A 23,166-nucleotide genomic window follows, 5' to 3' on the forward strand; every position below is an offset into this window, starting at 1 on the left:
TAAATAATGAAGAGAAATTATTGATAAAACGTATCAGTGCTCATCGGCCATTGGACATAAACATTACACAAAAAGTTGAACATCGCAAATTCATCAATGACAGGTTGGGAAGGAATCAGTGGCCAACTGCAAGCATTAAAAGCAATCACTATCTTGCTATTTAGTTGAGTGAGTGTGTGGTCCCAAGTTTGGGTTTAAGGTTCTCTTTTCCAAGCTTCACAGGAAAAACATTCAACATTGGCTACGCTGTCAATCCAGCATGACTTCTGCCGCGCTCAAAACAACTGGAAACTCGGAACTGGGAAAACTGACTTCAGTGAGTTCAAGATAGCTGGGAACTCAGAAAAAACTAGCTCAGACTGGGAAAATAAGTTTTGAATGGTCATTCAACTCGTAATTGTAAGTTGGGTACTCTGTCCTCTTTCTAGAGCTTCGACCTGAAGATCACTGAAGATCAGCTGATTTTAAATCCATAATAATACATATATTATCACCTGATGTTGTGTTAGATCTTTTTATCTACTTAAGTTTTTGTGAACGTTACATGTTTTGAACTTCTATTTGCTATTTATGGCCTGTAGGCCTCATTGACCTGAGCTCATACAACTCATTTTTGAGTAAAAAAAAAGCATAATGTATGGATTATTTTGACTATAACAAATACTCAGATGAAACATATTGTGCAATTTATCACAGACTACTTTGTGTCAAAGTTTAACAAGGACTCTCTCCTCCTCACTAGTGTCATGATCAAAGATATGATCAAGAGCCTCACATACAGTATATTGTTTGGTCATTGTGCTACCACAGAATGAATTGTGAGCAAGGCCTCAAAAAAATGTATATACCAGAGCTGCGAGAAAAGTTCTATATATTATTTAAACAATGTTGCGATTGTTTGTGAGAATGCCAACAGGTGTGGTTCCCGTGGGGGAAAGATTCTATTGGGGAAAGGTTCCTGTGGGGGTTGCCATGGAAGCCAAGTAGGGGAGTGAGGTAGGTGTGTGTGTGTGTGTGTGTGTGTGTGTGTGTGTGTGTGTGTGTGTGTGTGTGTGTGTGTGTGTGTGTGTGTGTGTGTGTGTGCTCAAACACATGCATCTGGGGGTCTGGGAGAGGAAGTGTGTCCATCTGATGAATGGGCATGTGCCTGAACTCAATTCTATACACTAATTGTAGTCTCACCCATTCACTCACCCACCGGGAACACCACAGGTGTACAAAAGATAACACCCAAAATGTAATGAAAATCATCAAAATGTATTTTGTGTGTTCAGATGCCCTGTGTGGACAAAGTCATGGAACCTTAAGACAATCAGAATAAGTGAACTACATTTTTTCAGAGAGAAAACTTGTAATTCGGTCCAATTCGACCGGACCACAGCAGGAGGGTTAAATCCATTTTAATCTCACACTTTAACAGAACAAACTGTAGAAAAACTCAAGGGGCGTGAATACTTTGGGAAGGCACTGTATCACTGACTCCGATCAGGCCCTTCATTGTTTGATTTTCCTGTTTAATCAAATTCTTGGTTCACGAATGAATTGTCTCTGAAATTACAGGAAAGAATTTAAGCTTGAGCTAAGGCTAGACTGACTGATTGGCAGTCTTTCAGACATTTGAGAAATAGATGTCTATCTCTGGTTAGAAAAGCAAAATCAACATATTCATTGAATTGTGTATCAGAGAGTGGTGGTAATTGCGCTAACTTCTGAAAAGTGGTAAAATCTTTTAAACAAAACTCCACCCCCTCATTTTCCCAACAGCTTTTGACGGCCTTATACTAGACAAAATTGTTTTTTTTTGGTGCTTTTAATAACCATTTTGCTTCAGCTGGCCACCTGTTTGAAAGGATAGGCTCTGAAAATTCTTCTCATTCCACTAGAGGGAGTCCTTTAGTCACCTCAGAATAGATTGTAGAGAATGATGCACTAACAGACTCACACACTTTATTTTCCTTTCAACCATTTGATGTCTATGATGTAGTAAGGGCTTTGCTAAAGATTGATGTAAAAAAATCCATAGGGCTGATTCACTTGATCAATTCTTACTGCAGCTCTCTGCCCCACTTATTGCAGAATCGATTACCTCTGGTGTTATCATTAAGATCTGAGAAGCGGCACATGTCCTCCCCCTACTTAAAGGAGGAGATCCTTCTGACTTAGATAACTACCATCCAATTTCCAGATGATTTCGCCTTTCCAAATTTCAAGGGTCTGTATTGGGACCTGTTCTTTTTACTATTTACATAAATAATATTGGTCTAATTGTTAAAACCTTTGTCTGTATGCAAACGATACTGTTATGTATGCCATTGTCCCAACTGTAGACAAGGCATTGTACACTATGTATAAACAGTATGTGGACACCCTTCAAATTAGTGGCTTCGGCTATTTCAGCCACCCAACTGTTGCTGACAGGTGTATAAAATAGAGCACGCAGCCATGCAATCTCCATAGTCCAACATGAGCAGTAGAATGCTCAGTGACTTTCAATGTGGTACCGTCATAGGATGCCACCTTTCCAACAAGTCAGTTCATCAAATTCCTGCCCTGCTAGAGCTGCCGCGGTCAACTGTAAGTGCTGTTATTGTGAAGTGGAAACGTTTAGGAGTAACAACAGCTCAGCCGCGAAGTGGTAGGCCCCACAAATTTGTATGTCCTCGGTTGTAACACTTACTACGGAGTTCCAAACTGCCTCTGGAAGCAACATCAGCACAATAACTGTTAGTCTGGAGCTTCATGAAATGAGTTTCCATGACCGAGCCTAAGATCACCATGTGTAATGCGAAGCGTCAGCTGAAGTGGTGTAAAGCTTGCTGCCATTGGACTCTGGATCAGTGGAAACGCGTTCTCTGGAGTGATGAATCACAGTTCACCATCTGGCAGTCCAACAGATTAATCTGGGTTTGGCGGATTCCAGGGGAATGCTACCTGCCTGAATGCATAGTGCCAACTGTAAAGTTTGGTGGAGGAGGAATAATGAGCTGGGGCTGTTTTTCATGGTTCGGGCTAGGCCCCTTAGTTCCAGTGAAGGAAAATCTTAACACTAAAACATACAATGATATTCTAGACCTTACCGTGCTTCCAACTGTGTGGAAACAGGTTGGAAGGCCCTTTCCTGTTCCAGCATGACAATGCCCCCATGAATAAAGCGAGATCCATACAGAAATGATTTGTCAAGATCGCTGTGGAAGAACCTGACTGGCCTGCACAGAGCCCTGACCTCAACTCCATCAAACACCTTTGGGATGAATTGGAACTCCGACTGCGAGCCAGGCCTAATCACCCAACATCAGTGCCCGGACTCACTAATGCTGTTCTGGTTGAATGGAAGCAAATCCCAGCAGCAATGTTCCAACATCTAGTGGAAAGCCTTCCCAGAAGAGTGGAGGCGGGACAAACTCCGTATTACTGGCCATGATATTTGAATGATAAGTTCGACGAGCAGTTGTCCACATAGTTTTGGTTATGTAGTGTACTTAATGTGGGCAAGACAAAAACAAGTTTGAGTTTTGATTGACAAGGATTTACATTTAAAAAACATACTGATGAGCTAGTTAAAAAACTAAGATTTCATGTGGGCTTCTTTTTTAGAAATAGATCTGGCCTCTCCCTAAACAGCAGGAAGCAGATTGTACAGTCAACTTTCCTCCCAGTTCTTGACTATGGTGACACCCTTTACCAGAATGCAGCAGCCACTACTCTTAATACCTTTGGATGCCTTCTAAAGAAATGGCTCTGGCAGAGAGGGCTGCCTTGCTTCTAGCTCTTAGGAAACTTTGAAATATTTTGTGGTTTTATGTATTATTTCTTACATTATTAGCCCAGAACTTTTTTTGTGTTAATACATACAGCCGGGAAGAAGTATTGGATATCAGAGCAGCAGTAACTCACCAACACTACCAGAATTATGACTAGGAATACGACTTTCCCGAAGCGGATCCTTTGTTCGCACCCCTCAGGGCAATTAAACTGATTCCAGAGGCAGACCCGAAACAACGCTGGCGGAGGAGAGGTACTCGGAGTGGTCTTCTAGTTCGCATTCCACCCACTGCTTCCGAGTATATTTCTCGCTAATATTCAGTCTCTGGATAATAAAGTTGACGAGCTCAGGGCGAGGGTTTCTTTCCAGAGAGACATCAGGGATTGTAACCTACTCTGTTTCACGGAAACATGGCTCTCTCTGGATATACTGTGTGAGTCGGTCCAGCCAGTTGGGTTCTCAGTTCATCGCGCAGACAGGAATAAATATCTCTCCGGGAAGAAGAAGGGCGGGGGTGTATGTTTCATGATTAACGACTCATGGTGTAATTGTGATAACATACAGGAACTCAAGTCCTTTTGTTCACCTGACCTAGATATCCTCACAATCAAATGCCGACCGTATAATCTTGTCAAGACTTCTGCCGAAGTCAAGGCCCCTCCTTGTTCGGGTGGTGCTCGGCGGTCGACGTCACCGGTCTTCTAGCCATCATTGATCCATTTTTCATTTTCCATTGGTTTTGTCTTGTCTTCCTACACACCTGGTTCCAATCCCATTCATTACATGTTGTGTATTTAACCCTCTGTTTCCTCTCATGTCCTTGTCAGATATTGTTTGTTGTTATGTGCTCGTGTTGTTGGATTGGTGCGCGACGCGTTATTGTACCCATGTTTATTTTATTATGTACTTTGGTTTTGGAGTTTATTTTTACTTTATTAAACTACTCCAGTTACACCAAGTTTGTTTCTCCTGCGCCTGACTTCCATGCCACCTACACACATCTCCCAAGATAATTTTCTTCGGTTATAGTCACGGCCGTGTATGTCTCCCCTCAAGTCGATACCACGATGGTCCTCAAAGAACTTCACTGGACTTTATGCAAACTGAAACCACATATCCTGAGGACGCATTTATTGTAGCTGGGCATTTTAACAAAGCAACATTTGAAGAAAAGGCTACCGAAGTTCTATCAAACAGGAAGTACCCATGCTAAGAACTATTCAACGCTGGTCTGAGCAATCAGAATTCACACTTCAAGATTGTTTTGATCACGCATACTGGGATATGTTCCAGGTAGATTCCAAGAATAATATTGACGAATATACTGATACGGTGACTGAGTTTATAAGGAAATGTATAGGAGTTGTACACACTGTGACTATTAAAACCTAACCTAACCAGAAACCATGGATAGATGGCAGCATTCACGCAAAACTGAAAGCACGAACCATCGCATTTAAACATGGCAAGGTGACTGGGAATATTGTAGAATACAAACAGTGTAGTTATTCCTTCTGCAAGGTAATCAAACAGACAAAACGTCAGTATAGAGACAAAGTGCAGTCGCAATTCAATGGCTCAGATATGAGACGTGTGGCAGGGTGTACAGACAATCACGGACTACAAAAGGAAAACCAGCCACGTCGCGGACACCGACGACTTGCTTCCGGACAAGCTAAACTCCTTTTTCGCCCACTTTGAGGATAACACAGTGCCACCAACACGAGCTGCTACCAAGGACTGTGGGCTCTCCTTCTCCGTGGCCAACGTGAGTAAGACATTTAAGCGTGTTAACCCGCACAAGGCTGCCGGCCCAGAAGGCATCCCTAGCCGCTTCCTCAGAGCAAGCAGACCAGCTAGATGGTGTGTTTACAAACATATTCAATCTCTCCCTATCCCAGTCAGCTGTCCCCACATGCTTCAAGATGGCCACCATTGTCCCTGTACCCAAGAAAGCAAAGGTAACTGAACTAAATTACTATCGCACCGTAGAAATCACTTCTGTCATCATGAAGTGCTTTGAGAGACTAATCATAGATCATGCAGAGATAGCTTGCCAAGTTCTGTCATACTTTCCAGGTCCATGCCCAAACAGTTCGAGCTTCTAATTTAAAAAACTAACCTCTCCAGAAATAAGTCTCTCACTATTGCCGCCTGTTATAGACCCCCCTCAGCTCCCAGCTGTACCCTGGACACCATATGTGAATTCATTGCCCTCCATCTATCTTCAGAGTTCGCTCTGTTAGGTGACCTAAACTGGGATATGCTTAACACCCCGGCAGTCCTACAATCTAAGCTAGATGCCCTCAATCTCACACAAATCATCAAGGAACCCACCAGGTACAACCCTAAATCGGTAAACATGGGCACCCTCATAGATATTATCCTGACTAACTTGCCCTCCAAATACACCTCTGCTGTTTTCAACCAGGATCTCAGCAATCACTGCCTTATTGCCTGCATCCGCTATGGGTCCGCGGTCAAACGACCACCCCTCATCACTTTCAAACTCTCCCTAAAACACTTCTGTGAGCAGGCCTTTCTAATCAACCTGGCCCGGGCTTCCTGGAAGGATATCGTCCTCATCCCGTTAGTTGAGGATGCCTGCTCATTCTTTAAAAGTAATTTCCTCACCATCTTAAATAAGCATGCCCCTTTCAAAAAATGTAGAACTAAGAACAGATATAGCCCTTGGTTCATTCCAGACCTGACTGCCCTTGACCAGCACAAAAACATCCTTTGGCGGACTGCAATAGCATCGAATAGTCCCTGCGATATGCAACTTTCAGGGAAGTCAGGAACCAATACACACAGTCAGTCAGGAAAGCAAAGGCTAGCTTTTTCAAACAGAAATTTGAATCCTGTAGCTCCAACTCCAAAAAGTTTTGGGACACTGTAAAGTCCATGGAGAACAAGAGCACCTCCTCCCAGCTGCCCACTGCACTGAGGCTAGGTAACATGGTCACCACCAATAAATCCATGATAATCGAATGTTTCAATAAGCATTTCTCTACGGCTGGCCATGATTTCCTCCTGGCTACCCCAACCCCGGCAAACAGCTCCGCCCCCCCGCAGCTACTTGCCCGAGCCTTCCCAGCTTCTCCTTCACCCAAAACCAGATAGCAGATGTTCTGAAAGAGCAGCAAAATCTGGACCCGTACAAATCAGCTGGGGTAGAAAATCTGGACACTCTCTTTCTAAAATGATCTGCTGCCGTTGTTGCAACCCCTATTACCAGTCTGTTCAACCTCTCTTTTGTATCGTCCGAGATCCCTAAAGATTGGAAAGCTGCCGCGGTCATCCTCCTCTTCAAAGGGGGTGACACTCTTGACCCAAACTGTTACAGACCTATATCCATCCTAACCTGCCTCTCTAAAGTCTTTGAAAGCCAAGTTATTAATAAACAGATCAATGACCATTTCGAATCCCACCGTACCTTCTCCGCTGTGCAATCTGGTTTACGAGCTGGTCACGGGTGCACCTCAGCCACGCTCAAGGTACTAAATGATATCATAACCGCCATCAATAAAAGACAGTACTGTGCAGCCGTCTTCATCGACCTGGCCAAGGCTTTCGACTCTGTCAATCACCGTACTCTTATCGGCAGACTCAATAGCCTTGGTTTCTCAAATGACTGCCTTGCCTGGTTACCCAACTATTTGGTAGACAGAGTTCAGTGTGTCAAATTGGAGGGCCTGTTTTCCGGACCTCTGGCAGTCTCTATGGGGGTACCACAGGGTTCAATTCTCGGGCTGACTCTCTGTATACATCAATGATGTCGCTCTTGCTGCTGGTGGTTCCCTGATGCACGACACCATTCTGTATATATCTGGCCCTTCTTTGGACACAGTGTTAACTAACCTCCAAACGAGCTTCAATGCCATACAACACTCCTTCCATGGCCTCCAACTGCTCTTAAACGCTAGTAAAACCAAATGCATTCTTTTCAACAATTCGCTACCCGCACCCGCCCGCCCGACTAGCATCACTACCCTGGACGGTTCTTACCTAGAATATGTGGACAACTACAAATACCTAGGTGTCTGGCTAGACTGTAAACTCTCCTTTCAGACTCATATTAAACATCTCCAATCCAAAATCAAATCTAGAATCGGCTTCCTATTTCACAACAAAGCCTCCTTCACTCAAGCTGCCAAGCTTACCCCAGTAAAACTGACTATCCTACCGATCCTCGACTTCGGTGATATCATCTACAAAATAGCTTCCAATACACTAGTCAGCAAACTGGATGCAGTCTATCACAGTGTCTTCTGTTTTGTCACCAAAGCCCCTTATACCACCCACCACTGCAACCTGTATGCTCTAGTCGGCTGGCCCTCGCTACATATTCGTCGCCAGACCCACTGGCTTCAGGTCATCTATAAGTCTATGCTATGTAAAGCTCCGGCTTATCTCAGCTCACTGGTCACGATAATAACACCCACCCGTAGCACGCGCTCCAGCAGGTATATCTCACTGGTCATCCCCAAAGCCAACACCTGCTTGGCCGCCTTTCCTTCCAGTTCTCTGCTGCCAGTGACTTGAACGATTTGCAAAAATCGCTGAAAATGGAGACTTAAATTTCCCTCACTAACTTTAAACAACAGCTGTCTGACCAGTTAACCGATCGCTGCAGCTGTACATAGTCCATCTGTAAATAGCCCACCCAATCTACCTAGCTCATCCCCATATTATTTGTATTTACTTTTCTGCTCTTTTGCACACCAGTATCTCTACTTGCACTTCATCATCTGCTCATTTATCACTCCAGTGTTAATCTGCTAAATTGTGAATAACTTCGCTACTATGGCCTATTTATTGCCTACCTCCTCACGCCATTTGCACACACTGTATATAGACTTTCTTTTTTTCTATTGTGTTATTGAGTGTACGCTTGTTTATTCCATGTGTAACTATGTGTTGTTGTTTGTGTCGCACTGCTTTGCTTTATCTTGGCCAGGTCGCAGTTGTAAATGAGGACTTGTTCTCAACTAGCTTACCTGGTTAATAAAGGTGAAATAACTTTTAAAGAAAAAAAGAAAAATCATATCACTTCTACCTTACCTGTCACCCTAGACCCACTTCAATTTTCTTACCGCCCCAAAAGATCCACACAAGATGCAATCGCCATCACACTGCACACTGCCCTATCCCATCTGGACAAGAGGAATACCTATGTAAGATTGCTGTTCTTTGACTATAGCTCAGCATTCATCACCATAGTACCCTCCAAGCTCATCATTAAGCTCAAGGCCCTGGGTCTGAACCCCGCCCTGTGCGACTGGGTCCTGGACTTCCTGATGGGCTGCCCCAAGATGGTGAAAGTAGGAAACAACTCCTCCACTTTGCTGATCCTCAACACTGGGGCCTCACAATGGTGTGTGCTCAGCCCCCTCCTGTACTTCCTGACTGTGTAGCCATGCACGCCTCCAACTCAATCATCAAGTTTGCAGATGACATAACAGTAGTATGCTCGATTACCAACAATGACGAGACAGCCTACAGGGATGAGTTGAGGGCTCTGGAAAATAACCTCTCAATCAATGTCAACAAAACAAAGGAGATGATCGTGGACCTCCAGGAAACAGCAGTGGGAGCACCCCCCTATCTATATCGGCGGGACCGCAGTGGAGAAGGTGGAAAGCTCCAAGTTCCTCAGCGTACACATCACTGACAAACTGAAATGGTCCACCCACACAGACAGTGTGGTGAAGAAGGCGCAACGGCGCCTCTTCAAACTCAGGGGGCGGAAGAAATTTGGCTTGGCACCTAAAACCCTCACAAACTTTTACAGATGCACAATTGAGAGCATCCTGTGACACTGTATCAGCGTATCGCCTGGTACGGCAACTGCACCGCCCGCAACCACATGGCTCTCCAGAAGGTGGTGCCAAACGCATCACCAGGGGCAAACTACCTGCCCTCCAGGACACCGACAGCACCTGATGTCACAGAAAGGCCAAAAAGACCATCAAGGACAACAACCACCTGAGCAACTGCCTGTTCACCCCACTATCATCCAGAAGGCGAGGTCAGTACAGGTGCATCAAAGCTGGGACCGAGAGACTGAAACACAACTTCTATCTCAAGGCCATCAGACTGTTAAATAGCCATCACTAGGATACCAGAGGTTGCTGCCTATATACATAGACTTGAAATCACTGGCCACTTTAATACATGGAACACTAGTCACTTTAATAATGTTGACATATCTTGCATCACTATTCTCATATGCATATACTGTATTTTATACTATTGTACTTTATCTTAGTCTATGCTGCTCTGACATTGCTCGTCCATATATTTATATATTCTTAAATCTATTCCTTTACTTAGATTTGTGTGTATTTGGTATATGTTGTGGAAATTGTTAGATATTACTTGTTAGATACTACTGCACTGTCGGAGCTAGAAACACAAGCATTTCGCTATATCCGCAATAACATCTGCTGAACACGTTTATGTGACCAAAAAATTTGATTTGATTTGACCATAGCGCCCTTTGTTTTATAACAGGTGACAGTTATAATATTCATACCTGCATCCTGTATCAAAACGTTGGCCGGTCCTCATTAAAGTCCCGTAGATCACTTCACTATTCTCTTTTTGTTTACTAAGCTCTACTACACAAGCTTCCGACTTACCCAACTTCGTTGTTGAAGTATAAAAACATGAGTTATCGAACCCGTTCATAGGGTTGGTTATCTCTTGAGGTTCCTCAGGTCTCCACCGAATTAGGTAAATCTGCTTTTAGTTTTTAATGCACCTCATTGCTGAAACAATTTACTAAACTCATTACAATTGAATGTACTGGTTCCTCTTGGGCAATTTAAAGTATTGATTGAGAACCTAGTAACTGAGGGATGTAAATGTTTTTCTTAAATGTTGTGCGGTGCTGTATTTTTATTTAATTTTTACATCGTATTGATTGCTGTTTTGTTTCATATTGTATTTGATTGTTATGTTACTGTGATCTGTGCATCCTTGTGAATGAGACCATGGTCTCAATGTATTTAACCTGAATAAATACATCATTTTAAATACTCTCCTTTCCTTTCCTTCTCTCCCTTATCCTCTCATTCTCTCCTCTCCTCTCCTTTTCTCTCCTCTGCCACCCTCCCCTCCCAGTCTTCTCCCCCCTCCTCCTTCTCTCCTCCCCACCAGGGGTTATAGTGACAGCAGAGAACTCGTCTGACTTGAAAGCATGAGAGTGAAGGAGATGTCAAAGCTTCCCCTCAAGACACTCTCTCCCGCTTTTGTGCATTTTAATGCTGAGATATTCAAATCTGACAATCCACCTTCCCTCTCTCTCTTCGTCTTCTCTCTCTCTCCCCCGCTCTCTCTCTCTCTCATTCATCCCACTCTGTGATATCCAAGTATTAGGATGCTGGGTTTAATAAGAGAAAAGGAGGAGGAGATGGAGAATGAAGAGGAGAGGAAAGGGGGATGTGGGAAGGTCCCCCCTCTCCTTCGGGGTGAAATCACCTTGCAGCTTTTTCTTCTTTCTCTATGAAAAAGGGGATTAAATGGAGTGGGACCCATGTGAATAACAAAATGCGAAGCTCTGACCTCTGGCCCATCCCCCTCAGTGGGGCTCTGGTCAAAAGTAGTGTACTATATAGGGACTAGGGTGCCATTTGGGACACAGACCATATCTAACGACGTAACAGGCCTTAGATCATAGCCCAGAGCTATTGATCAAATGATCTAACACCTTTCCATCTCTCTCTCCATTCCCCTTTCCACTCCCCCCCTCCTTCTTTGAATCTCCCCCCCCTTCAACCTCTCCCTCTCTCACCGCCTCCCTTGTGTAAATGACAGAGTGTTTCTGACCCCCACACTTCACACACACCCACATGCTGGGACTAGCTAGAACCACTACAGTAGAGTACTGTGGAGTAGCTTCCCCTGTATCTCCCCTGGATCAGGTCTGTGAGATGGGGCTAAATGTGACACAAAAACATGTTCCCCGAGGAGAGGAAGAGAGGAGAGGGGTGGGTCTAATGCTTTAATCTGAGCAGTGGGAGAGAGACTGGGACAGGGTGACACACACAGAAAGATCAGAGGGTGAGACAGGAAGGGATGATTGTTAGGATTCACACAAAAAGGAGACGAATACACCCAACCTCATTCAAACCCACCCCACAACTCTCTAACCATTGATTGTCTAATGCGACCACAGTGAAATGTTCACTAACCAGATGGATAGAGTGGAAGACCGAGCTCATACAGAACAGGGGTACTGTATGTCTGTAAAATGTGCCTTTGGTGTGACCGGATGACGGATGATATTGGGTGGCTACAGAAGGACGTTCACCGACTATCCGATGAGCTGAAGCATGAGAGCCTCGTTGATGAGCTCACCAATGTAGCTATAGCCCAGGCTTAGCATTCTGTATCTCAGTGCTAAACTTCTCTCTCACCCAGGGTGGTGGAGAGTTGGACGAAGTCAATCTGTCCCACTTCTCGGAGCAAGTGGCTTGTTCTACACAACTGAGACTGGGCCGAGGTGGATAGGTAGGAAGGAAACTCTACCTGGGTGGTTCTTTCCTGCCTTGGAGGATTCGCTCCACCTGGCAAACAGCTTTGCACTGTTGGAAATGGACAGTGCAGCCCTAGGATCCCGCTCTGGTCCTGGAGACCCCGATGACAGGCAAGTGATCACCAACATCAAGAAATAGGGCGACAACATCAGTCCCTCTACCTATGTCCACTCATCTGGTCCATTTCTTTTACCATTTCAAGCCAAACCCATGGCTATTTCATATAGAGGGCTACCTACTGATCATAGCATGTTTGGCCTTGGACTAATTCATGTAAGTGTCAGAAGTTTTATTTTTAAAATGTATCTTATTGTAATTCTGGCTTCTCAAACCAACGCAGACATTTTGATAATTACTGAGACTTGGTTAAAATAGTCTGTGCCAGACTCTGATGTGTCTCTGAATGCATACAATGTTTATATATCTGACAGTTACATACAGCGCATTCAGAAAGTATTCTGACATTTTATTATGTTACAGCCTTATTCTAAAATTGATTAGATAGTTTTTTTCTCATCAATCTATTCACAATATCCCATAATGACAAAGCAAAAGTAAATAAAACACTGAAATATCACATTTACATAAGTACTTTTTACAGCCTTGAGTCTTCTTGGTTATGACGCTACAAGCTTGGCACAATTGTATTTGGGGAGTTTCTCCCATTCTTCTCTGCTGATCCTCTCAAGCTCTGTCAGGTTGTATAGGGAGTGTCGCAGCACAGCTATTTTTAGATCTCTCCAGAGATGTTCAATCGGCTTCAAGTCCGGGCTCTGGCTGCTCATGACCTCCAGTCTGAGGTCATGAGTGCTGTGGAGCATGTTTTCATCAAGGATCTCTCTGTACTTTGCTCCGTTCATCTTTCCCTCGATCCTGACTAGTCTCTGAGTCCCTGCCACTGAAAAACATTCCCCACAGCATGATGCTGCCACCACCATGCTTCACCGTAGGGATGGTGCCAGGTTTCCTCCAGACACAACACTTGGCATTCAGGCCAAAGAGTTCAATCTTGTTGCATCAGACCAAATAATCTTGTTTCTCATGGTCTGAGAGTCCTTTAGGTGTCTTTTGGCAAACTCCATGCGAGCTGTCATGTGCCTTTTACTGAGGAGAGGCTTCTGTCTAGCCACTCTTCCATAAAAGCCTGATTGGTGGAGTGCTGCAGAGATGGTTGTCCTTCTGGAGGGTTCTCCCATCTCCACAGAGGAACTCTGGAGCTCTGTCAGTGGCCATCGGGTTCTTGGTCACCTCCCTGACCAAGGCCCTTCTCCCCCGATTGCTCACTTTGGCCAGGTGGCCAGCTCTAGGAAGGGTCTTGGTGGTTCCAAACTTTTTCCATTTAAGAATGATTGAGGCCACTGTGTTCTTGGGGACATTCAAAGCTGCAGACATTTTTTGGTACCCTGTGCCTTGACACAATCCTGTCTCGGCACTCTTCCTTTGACCTCATGGCTTGGTTTTTGCTCTAACATGCAATGTCAACTTTGCGACCTTATATAGACAGGTGAGTGCCTTTCCTAATCATGTCCAATCAATTGAATTTACCACAGGTGGTCTCCAATCAAGTTGTAGAAACATCTCAAGGATGATCAATGGAAACAGGATTCAACTGAGCTAAAGTTAGGGTGTCTCATAGCAAAGGGTCTGAATATTTATGTAAATATAAAAAATAAAAATAAAATTATACATTTGCAAAAAAATCGAAAAGACTGTTTTGGCTTTGTCATTATGGGGTATTGTGTGTAGATTGATTAGGACTTGTTTTATTTGATCAATTTTAGAATAAGTCTGTAAAGTAACAAAATGTGGTAAAAGTCAAGGGGTCTGAATACTTTCTGAATGCACTGTATATGTCCAGAGTCATATTCCTGTTAAGCTGAGAGGATCTCATGTCAGATGATGTGCAAGGAATATGGCTACAGGTTCATCTGCCTCACCAAAAGTCTATTCTCGTAGGAAGTTGCTAAAAGTCCGTATTTGGACTATATGTGGGAAATATTCAATAATTTATGTGATGTCAACAGAGATGTAATTTTGACTGGTTGTCATCAAGCTATCCACTCAAAAATAAGCTTTAAACTGTAACCCATGCCTGCAATCTGGTTTGGCTTATCAGTCAACCTACAGTACCAGGGTATTTACAAACAGAACAGGAACTAAACCATCCACATGTATTGACCATATCTTTGCTAATGCTGTAAAAATCTGCTCTAAAGCTGTATCCACTCCCATCGGATGTAGTGATCAAAATATAATAGCCATATCTAGAAAAAACATTTTTTCAAAGACTGGACCCAAAATTGTGTATATGCGATCATACAAGAGATTTTCCAATTATAAGTCAAAGATGTGAAAAATTTATTATTGGTTTGATGTGTGTAATGAGGAACAACCTGATGTTGCACTTGAAGAATTTATGAAATTGCTTCTTCCGGTTACTGATAGGCATGCAACCATCAAGAAACTGACTGTTAGAACTGCCAAATCCCCATGGAAACATTATGAATGAGGTTTAAAGTTGTTTTTATTGGCACCAAAGAAAATAAGTGAAAGACTAAACAGTACAGTTAAAAAAACTGGTAAAAAAAAGTTGTGCAGGTGAGCTTGGAGGCCCTATGAAAACCACACCAAAAATAAGTACAAAAGAAAGTTTAAACAAAATCTAGACAAATCTAATTTTATTTGTCACATGTGCCGAATACAACAGGTATATATCCTTACAGTAAAATGCTTACCTACAGTACAAGCCCTAACCAACAATGCAGTTCAAAAAAAGAAAGCTTATTAATTATAATTGTACATGATATACTCAGTATACAAGAAAAAACATGTTTGAATATGTGTGTGTGCATGTGTGTGTGTCAGTGTGAGAGTTAGTCTTCGCTTGAAGTTGTTGATGGATGATGAGGTTTTGGCAATGTAAAGATAAGAATTCCAGAGTATGGTACCTCTGTATATGACAGAGAATTAACTATGTGAGGTGCGGCAGTGGGGAGGATGAAGGTTATCGCAGTGTGTTGTGTTATATAGGAATAGGAATAGCAAATAAGTCTGACAACACAGCAGATAGGCAAACATACTGTAAATTGAGAAATCACTTAACTAGACTAAACAAAAATAAGAAGAAACTATATTATGGAACAAAGATAAATTATATAAAGAATGATCGTAAACATTTCTGGAGTACCTTAAATAAAATTCTAGACAAAAAAGTGAACTTAGCTCCGTTGAGGCACTTGGTTTGTTCATAATAAACCCATTAATATTGCTAACCACATCAATAACTTATTTTGTTGACAATAATAGCAAACTTAGGCATGACATGCAAACAACAAATGCTAAGCCCTCATATTCGTGCATATATCTGACCAAATAATGGAAGACAAGCACTGTAGTTTTGAGTTCGGCAAAGTTGATGTGGAAGAGGTGAACCGACAACCTGGATTGTAAATTGCTGAGGTTGGTAGCAGAATACATTGCGATTCCTGTTTGCCATATCTTCAATTTAATCCTAGAAGACAGTATGTGTCCTCAGGCCTGGAGTGAGGCAAAGGTAATTCCGCTGCCCAAGAATTAAGCAACCTTTATTGGTTCAAACCGTCGACCAATCAGCCTGTTCCCGACAAACTTTTGGAAAAAAAAGTATTTTACCAAATATAATGTTATTTCACAGAGAACAAATTGGCAAAAGACTTTCAGCATGCTTATAGGGAAGTACACTCAAAGGGCTCGGCATTGACACAAATGACTGATGATAGGCTGAAAGAAATTGATAATAAGAAGATTGTGGGAAATGTTTTGTTAGACTTCACTGCAGCTTTTGGTGTCATTGATCATAACCTATTGCTGTAAAAACGTGGGTATTATGGATTTACATCCTCTGCCTTATCATAGATTGAGAGTTACCTATCTAATAGAACACAGAGGGGTTTCTTTAATTGGAAGCCTCTCTAATGCAAATATGGTTGAGTGTGGTGTACTGCAAGGCAGCTGGTTTGGGCCATTATTGTTTTCTGTTTTTACTAATGACCTTCCACAGACCTTGAATAAAGCCTGTGTGTCTAGGAACACTGATGCCTCAACAGTATACACATTACCTACGACAGTAAAATTAACAACTGACACCTTTAACATAGAACTCCAGTCAGTTTTTGAATGGTAAACTAGCAATAGCCTGGTGCTAAATATCTCAAAAACAAAAAGCATAGTTTTTGGGACAAATCACTCGCTTAGCCATAACCTCATCTAGATCTATTATTAAATAATATGGTGATTGAGCAAGTTGAAGAGACTAAACTGCTTGGTGTAACCCTAGATAGCAAGCTGTAATGGTCAAAACATATAGACTCAATGGATGCTAAAATGGGAAGAGGTCTGCCCATGACAAGGCATTGCTCTGCTTTCATGACATCTCAATCAACCAAACAGGTCCTACAGGCACTAGTTTGTTGGCACCTGTACTACTGCCCAGTTGTGTGGTCATGTGCGGCAAAGGACATAGGCAAATTGCATTTGGTCCAGATCAGAGCAGCACGTATAGCATTTAGATTTACATGCAGGGCGAATGCCAATGACATGCATGTCAATTTCTCCTGGCTCAAAGTTGAGGAGAGATTGGCTGCATTACTATTGGTCTTTGTGCAAGGTGTTTATGTGTTGAATGTACCGAACTGTCTGTTCAAGCAAGACAAGCAACCAGAGGTCTCGTCACAGTCCCCAGGTCCAGAACAGAGGCTGGGAAATGCAAAGTATTAAATAGAGCCATGATTACATGAAACTCTCTGCCACTCTCTGCCACTCTAACTCAAGCTAGCAATAAAACCAGATTCAAAAACCAGATAAAAGAACACCTTCCTGTACAACAGGGACTGTGAAGAGACACATAGACATTTTTACATATTTTGTATTGTATTTTGTATTGTATTATGTATTGTATTATGCATTGCATTATATACTGCTCAAAAAAATAAAGGGAACACTTAAACAACGCAATGTAACTCCAAGTCAATCACACTTCTGTGAAATCAAACTGTCCACTTAGGAAGCAACACTGATTGACAATAAATTTCACATGCTGTTGTGCAAATGGAATAGACAACAGGTGGAAATTATAGGCAATAAGCAAGACACCCCCAATAAAGGACTGGTTCTGCAGGTGGGGACCACAGACCACTTCTCAGTTCCTATGAGACCTGGCTGATGTTTTGGTCACTTTTGAATGCTGGCAGTGCTTTCACTCTAGTGGTAGCATGGGACGTAGTCTACAACCCACACAAGTGGCTCAGGTAGTGCAGCTCATCCAGGATGGCACATCAATGCGAGCTGTGGCAAGAAGGTTTGCTGTGTCTGTCAGCGTAGTGTCCAGAGCATGGAGGCGCTACCAGGAGACAGACCAGTACATCAGGAGACGTGGGGGAGGCCGTAGGAGGGCAACAACCCAGCAGCAGGACCGTTACCTCCGCCTTTGTGCAAGGAGGAGCAAGAGGAGCACTGCCAGAGCCCTGCAAAATTACCTCCAGCAGGCCACAAATGTGCATGTGTCTGCTCAAACAGTCAGAAACAGACTCCATGAGGGTGGTATGAGGGCCCGACGTCCACAGGTGGGGGTTGTGCTTACAGCCCAACACCGTGCAGGACGTTTGGCATTTGCCAGAGAACACCATGATGGCAAATTCGCCACTGGCACCCTGTGCTCTTCACAGATGAAAGCAGGTTCACACTGAGCACGTGACAGACATAACAGAGTCTGGAGACGCCGTGGAGAACGTTCTGCTGCCTGCAACATCCTCCAGCATGACCGGTTTGGCGGTGGGTCAGTCATGGTGTGGGGTGGCATTTCTTTGGGGGGCCGCACAGCCCTCCATGTGCTCGCCAGAGGTAGCCTGACTGCCATTAGGTACCGAGATGAGATCCTCAGACCCCTTGTGAGACCATATGCTGGTGCGGTTGGCCCTGGGTTCCTCATAATGCAAGACAATGTTAGACCTCATGTGGCTGGAGTGTGTCAGCAGTTCCTGCAAGAGGAAGGCATTGATGCTATGGACTGGCCCGCCTGTTCCCCAGACCTGAATCCAATTGAGCACATCTGGGACATCATGTCTCGCTCCATCCACCAACGCCACGTTGCACCACAGACTGTCCAGGAGTTGGCGGATGCTTTAGTCCAGGTCTGTGAGGAGATCCCTCAGGACACCATCCGCCACCTCATCAGGAGCATGCCCAGGCGTTGTAGGGAGGTCATACAGGCACATGGAGGCCACACACACTACTGAGCCTCATTTTGACTTGTTTTAAGGACATTACATCAAAGTTGGATCAGCCTGTAGTGTGGTTTTCCACTTTAATTTTGAGTGTGACTCCAAATCCAGACCTCCATGGGTTGATAAATTGGATTTCCATTGATTATTTTTGTGTGATTTTGTTGTCAGCACATTCAACTATGTAAAGAAAAAAGTATTTAATAAGATTATTTCTTTCATTCAGATCTAGGATGTGTTGTTTAAGTGTTCCCTTTATTTTTTTGAGCAGTGTATATTGAATTTTATTATATATTGTATTATGTATTGTATTATATATTGTATGTATTTTATGTATTCTATTTGTTCAGGATTTTTTCTGTATCAAAAAGGGGTATAGGTTGTGGGCATGGCTGGTGGAGTGTCAGGGGCGTGGCAATGTGCGTGGTCGGCCCATGTGTGCGGCTGGATTTCAGAGACAATTTTAGAGGCCACCATCTTGGCGCTGTAGAGCCATTTATGAATATTTTGGCCAATTTCCTCAAATTCTACAAAATTTCCCCTTGGAGTGAGAGTAATTGTTGGAGTTTAAAGCAAATGTCCTGCAATTCTATGCATTTTTCCATGGTTAATGCAGTGTTCTTTTGCTCAAACATAATAAACAAAATCAAAATCAACAACATTTTTGATTCTCTCTGACTGACTAGATTTTATTTTTGTAATTGTTAGGATTCTATTATAAAAAAGGTTTTATTTTTATTTAACTAGGCAAGTCAGTTAAGAACAAATTCTTATTTACCATGACAGCCTACCCCAGCCAAACCCGGACAACGCTAGGCCAATTGTGCGCTGCCCTATGTGACTCCAAATCACAGCTGGATGTGATACAGCCCGGATTCAAACCAGGGACTGTAGTGAAGCCTCTTGCACAGAGATGTAGTGACTCAGACTCCTGCACCACTCGGGGAGTAGTGCATTCAGAAAGTATTCAGATCCCTTCCCTTTTTGCACATTTTGTTACTTTACTGCCTTATTCTAAAATAGATTAAATAATTGTTTTCCTTCTTCAATCTACACACAAAACAAAAATACCTTATTGACATAAATATTCAGACCCTTTGCTTTGAGACTCGAAATTGAGTTCAGGTGCATCCTGTTTCCGTTGATCATCCTTGAGCTGTTTCTACAACTTGATTGGAGTCCACCTGTGGTAAATTCAATTGATTGGACATGATTTGGAAAAGCACACACCTGTCTATATGAGGTCCCACAGTTGACAGTACATGTCAAAGCAAAAACCAAGCCATGAGGTGGAAGGAATTGTCCACAGAGCTCAGAGACAGGATTGTGTCAAGGCACAGATCTGGGGAAGGGTAACAAAACATTTCTGCAGCATTGAAGGTTGCCAAGAACACAGTGGCCTTCGTAATTCTTAAATGGAAGAGGTTTGGAACCACCAAGACTCTTCCTAGAGCTGGTCGCCCGCCCGGCCAAACTAAGCAATTGGGGGAGGAGGGCCTTGGTCAGGGAGGTGATCATGAACCTGATCGTCACTCTGACAGAGTTCTGCTGGATAAAAATGTTTAAATGTGCAAACATTTCTAAAACCTGTATTTGCTTTGTCATTATGGGGTATTGTGTGAAGATTGATAAGGGGAAAAATCTATTTAATACATTTTAGAATAAGGATGTAACACAACAAAATGTGTAAAAAGTCAAGGGGTCTGAATACTTTCCGAATGCAGCTCCATTATCTTTTCAATATACTTTATATCTGGTTTAATTTTACACTGAATGACTTATGCGTTCAGAAAAAAAATGCTTAGGTGGCCTCCCAAGGTTTTCAATGGCAGAAAAATATATGTTATGTTTTGTTTCCTGTTTGGACCCAAGGAAGAGTAGCCACATCCACCACTAAATGGGGATGCTAATAAAATACTAAATCTACACATTCCCTCTCTCTCCCCCTCCTCCCCCTCCCTCTCTCTCTCTCTCTCTCTCTCTCTCTCTCTCTCTCTGCTGGCTGGGGGATTGTATCTCAGCGTAGACAGAGACAACTCTTCCCTTCCTCCCCTGTCTCTCTCTCTCTCTCTCTCTCTCTCTCTCTCTCTCTCTCTCTCTCTCTCTCTCTGTGTCCCTTCCTCTCTCTCCCTTCCTCTCTCTTCCCCTCCTGTTCCTTTCTTACTGCTGGCTGGGTGATGTGATTGTGTCTCAGTGTAGACAGAGAGAACTCTCCATCAGCAGTAGTCCTGACCTTGTCTGTGTATCTGCTCTGACCTAGGAAGACACACAGCACAGATCATATCACTGGCAGAGCAATGCTCACACACCACACACACCCAGACGCACATACGCAGACACACTCTCACATTCACACACGACACAACAGCCCTGCACACAGCAAATTGATTGTGCCTCACCAAATTCCCATGGAGAGCAAAATAGGGAAGGAGGGAGGGAGGGAGGGAGAGAGGAAGGGAAAGAGGGAGAGAGGTTGTGGGAAAGGTGGTTTCTTGTCTGTGTTTTATTTCATTGTCATGATTTTAAGCAAATATGTTATCAATAAAATTACATCCATTAAAAAACAATATATACTGCATGATCTTATTTGGAGTTTTTATTCACCCACAACCCGCATTCAGAATGACTGCCAGGTTAGACAGACTGCGATATGAGTCTACCTAAACCATTTAAACTGGAAAAAAAACATTTCAGTAATGATTGTAAAGTAACAGATTGTAATAGTTTAGAAAGATCTATGTTATTTATATTTGAGTAGCATAATACTAATTAATCAATCAATGTACATGGAAAAACATAGATATTGAAACAAAACATAAAATAAAAATCAACCTGCAATAGAGCATGCTGGGAAATATGATGGGAGTGGTTTTGGTTTAACACTGCTTATTAACACCAATAATGGGATTCTTTACACAAATGAGTCTTTATTTAACAGTAACAGTGTTCATTTAACACCTGAATCAACATTAGACATGTTCAACTAAAAATCAAAATTAGGTAACATTGGCCAATTTGCTGTGTGTTAAACGTCTATTGTCTTTGTAACTGGGCTGATAGTGGTTCTAATCGCCTCTGATAATAGGGGACACAGGCTGCAGAGAGACCGTGACTTTGCCTGGGGCCAAGATGCACACAATGAGTGTGTGTGTGTCTGTGTGTGTGTGTGTGTGTGTGTGTGTGTGTGTGTGTGTGTGGTGTGTGTGTGTGTGTGTGTGTGTGTGTGTGTGTGTGTGTGTGTGTGTGTGTGTGTGTGTCCATCCCGGGGCAGTGATAAAAGTTGAATGACCATGTGTTCCCGTGCCAACCTATTGTCCCATGGCACTGCAAGATGTGGCCTCCAAAGACATACCGAATAGATGTTAATCACACACACCGACCCGAGACACACGCACACACACATGCACACTAGTGCTGAGCGATTAGTTATTTTTGAGGCCGGTTCGAGTCTTTAAAAAAAATCATGGTTTTCGATTATAATAATGTTTTAGACATTAATTAAATGCAGAATGCGTTATCTGGGTTGAATGCTGTAACAACAGAATATAACAATGAATTAAAGTACCATTACTGACTACCCTTTACTGCCTATCACTTATTAACAATCATTTAGCCACATTACTTTGATAAAATATTTTTTTTATTTGATGACTATTATTTCATTGTAAGTCACCATCTCATCTCTGTAGAGCTGCTGCATATGCTGTCTAACAAAATCAATATTTTAGTAGTTCTTCAAAGTAAATAAGGCATACTTTTATGACTGCTGAATACCAACTGTCAATCACATCATTATGTATTTTCCTGTACAGATACCTCACGAAGCAACTTGTTTCTATCCCTCTTGATCATGCGTTCTCTCTTCTCTCCATCGTCGTGTTTGCTCCACACAGACTGGACAAATAGGCAGGCACACAATGGATTATCGTCATTGTAGTTATTTACAACGTTTTCTGTGCTAAACTATGTAGAATTTTGGCCTGTTGGAAATTACAACTCCACACTACATCGCACAGTTTGGGCTTGATCTAATTTATCTCTACAGAAGCTGCGCATACAGCTCACAGAATTTTTTTAAACGAAATGGTATTTAAATTAAACAGAAATGCCGGTTAATCGCTCAGCTCTAAAGCACACACACTTAGTTTTTCACTGGAGCTATCCATGGTGCCGAAATCATTGCAGCGACTGTTATAGCTTGTTGACACTGGCCTCCATAACTTCCCCACCTTCTCTCCTTTTCCTGTCTGTCAAATACAACATTCTACTTCTAGCAGCAATTGATTGTTATATTAACTTCTGATGAATGACATGAACACAGCAGCTCTGTTTCTGTGAATCATTAACAGGTGGTGAATTTGAAGTATTCCCAACAACAACCAACCCCCATAACTCTTTGTTTACAATCTTAGAAAAAAAAAGGTACTATGTAAAAGCATACAGGGTTCTTCGATTTGTCCCCTTAGGGGAACTCTTTTTGGTGCTAGGCAGAACCCTTTGCAGAGGGTTCTACCTAGAAATAGTGATAGGGAAACCAATACCAAACCAATCAGTTGGTTGTTCAACTAAACAAAGCTTCAAAGCTTCAGATGTCATGTGCTTC

The 23,166-nt window shown here is 42.8% G+C and overlaps 1 protein-coding gene across 5 annotated transcripts in view; it reads right to left on the reverse strand.

Moving 5' to 3' along the window:
• Positions 1 to 23,166, reverse strand: part of rbfox3a (RNA binding fox-1 homolog 3a) — a 748,768-nt gene that overhangs the window by 464,494 nt on the left and 261,108 nt on the right. The window lies entirely within an intron of this gene.

Source organism: Salmo salar, chromosome 01, assembly GCF_965601325.2.
Source record: "Salmo salar chromosome 01, fSalSal1, whole genome shotgun sequence".
NCBI classification, from domain to species: domain Eukaryota; kingdom Metazoa; phylum Chordata; class Actinopteri; order Salmoniformes; family Salmonidae; genus Salmo; species Salmo salar.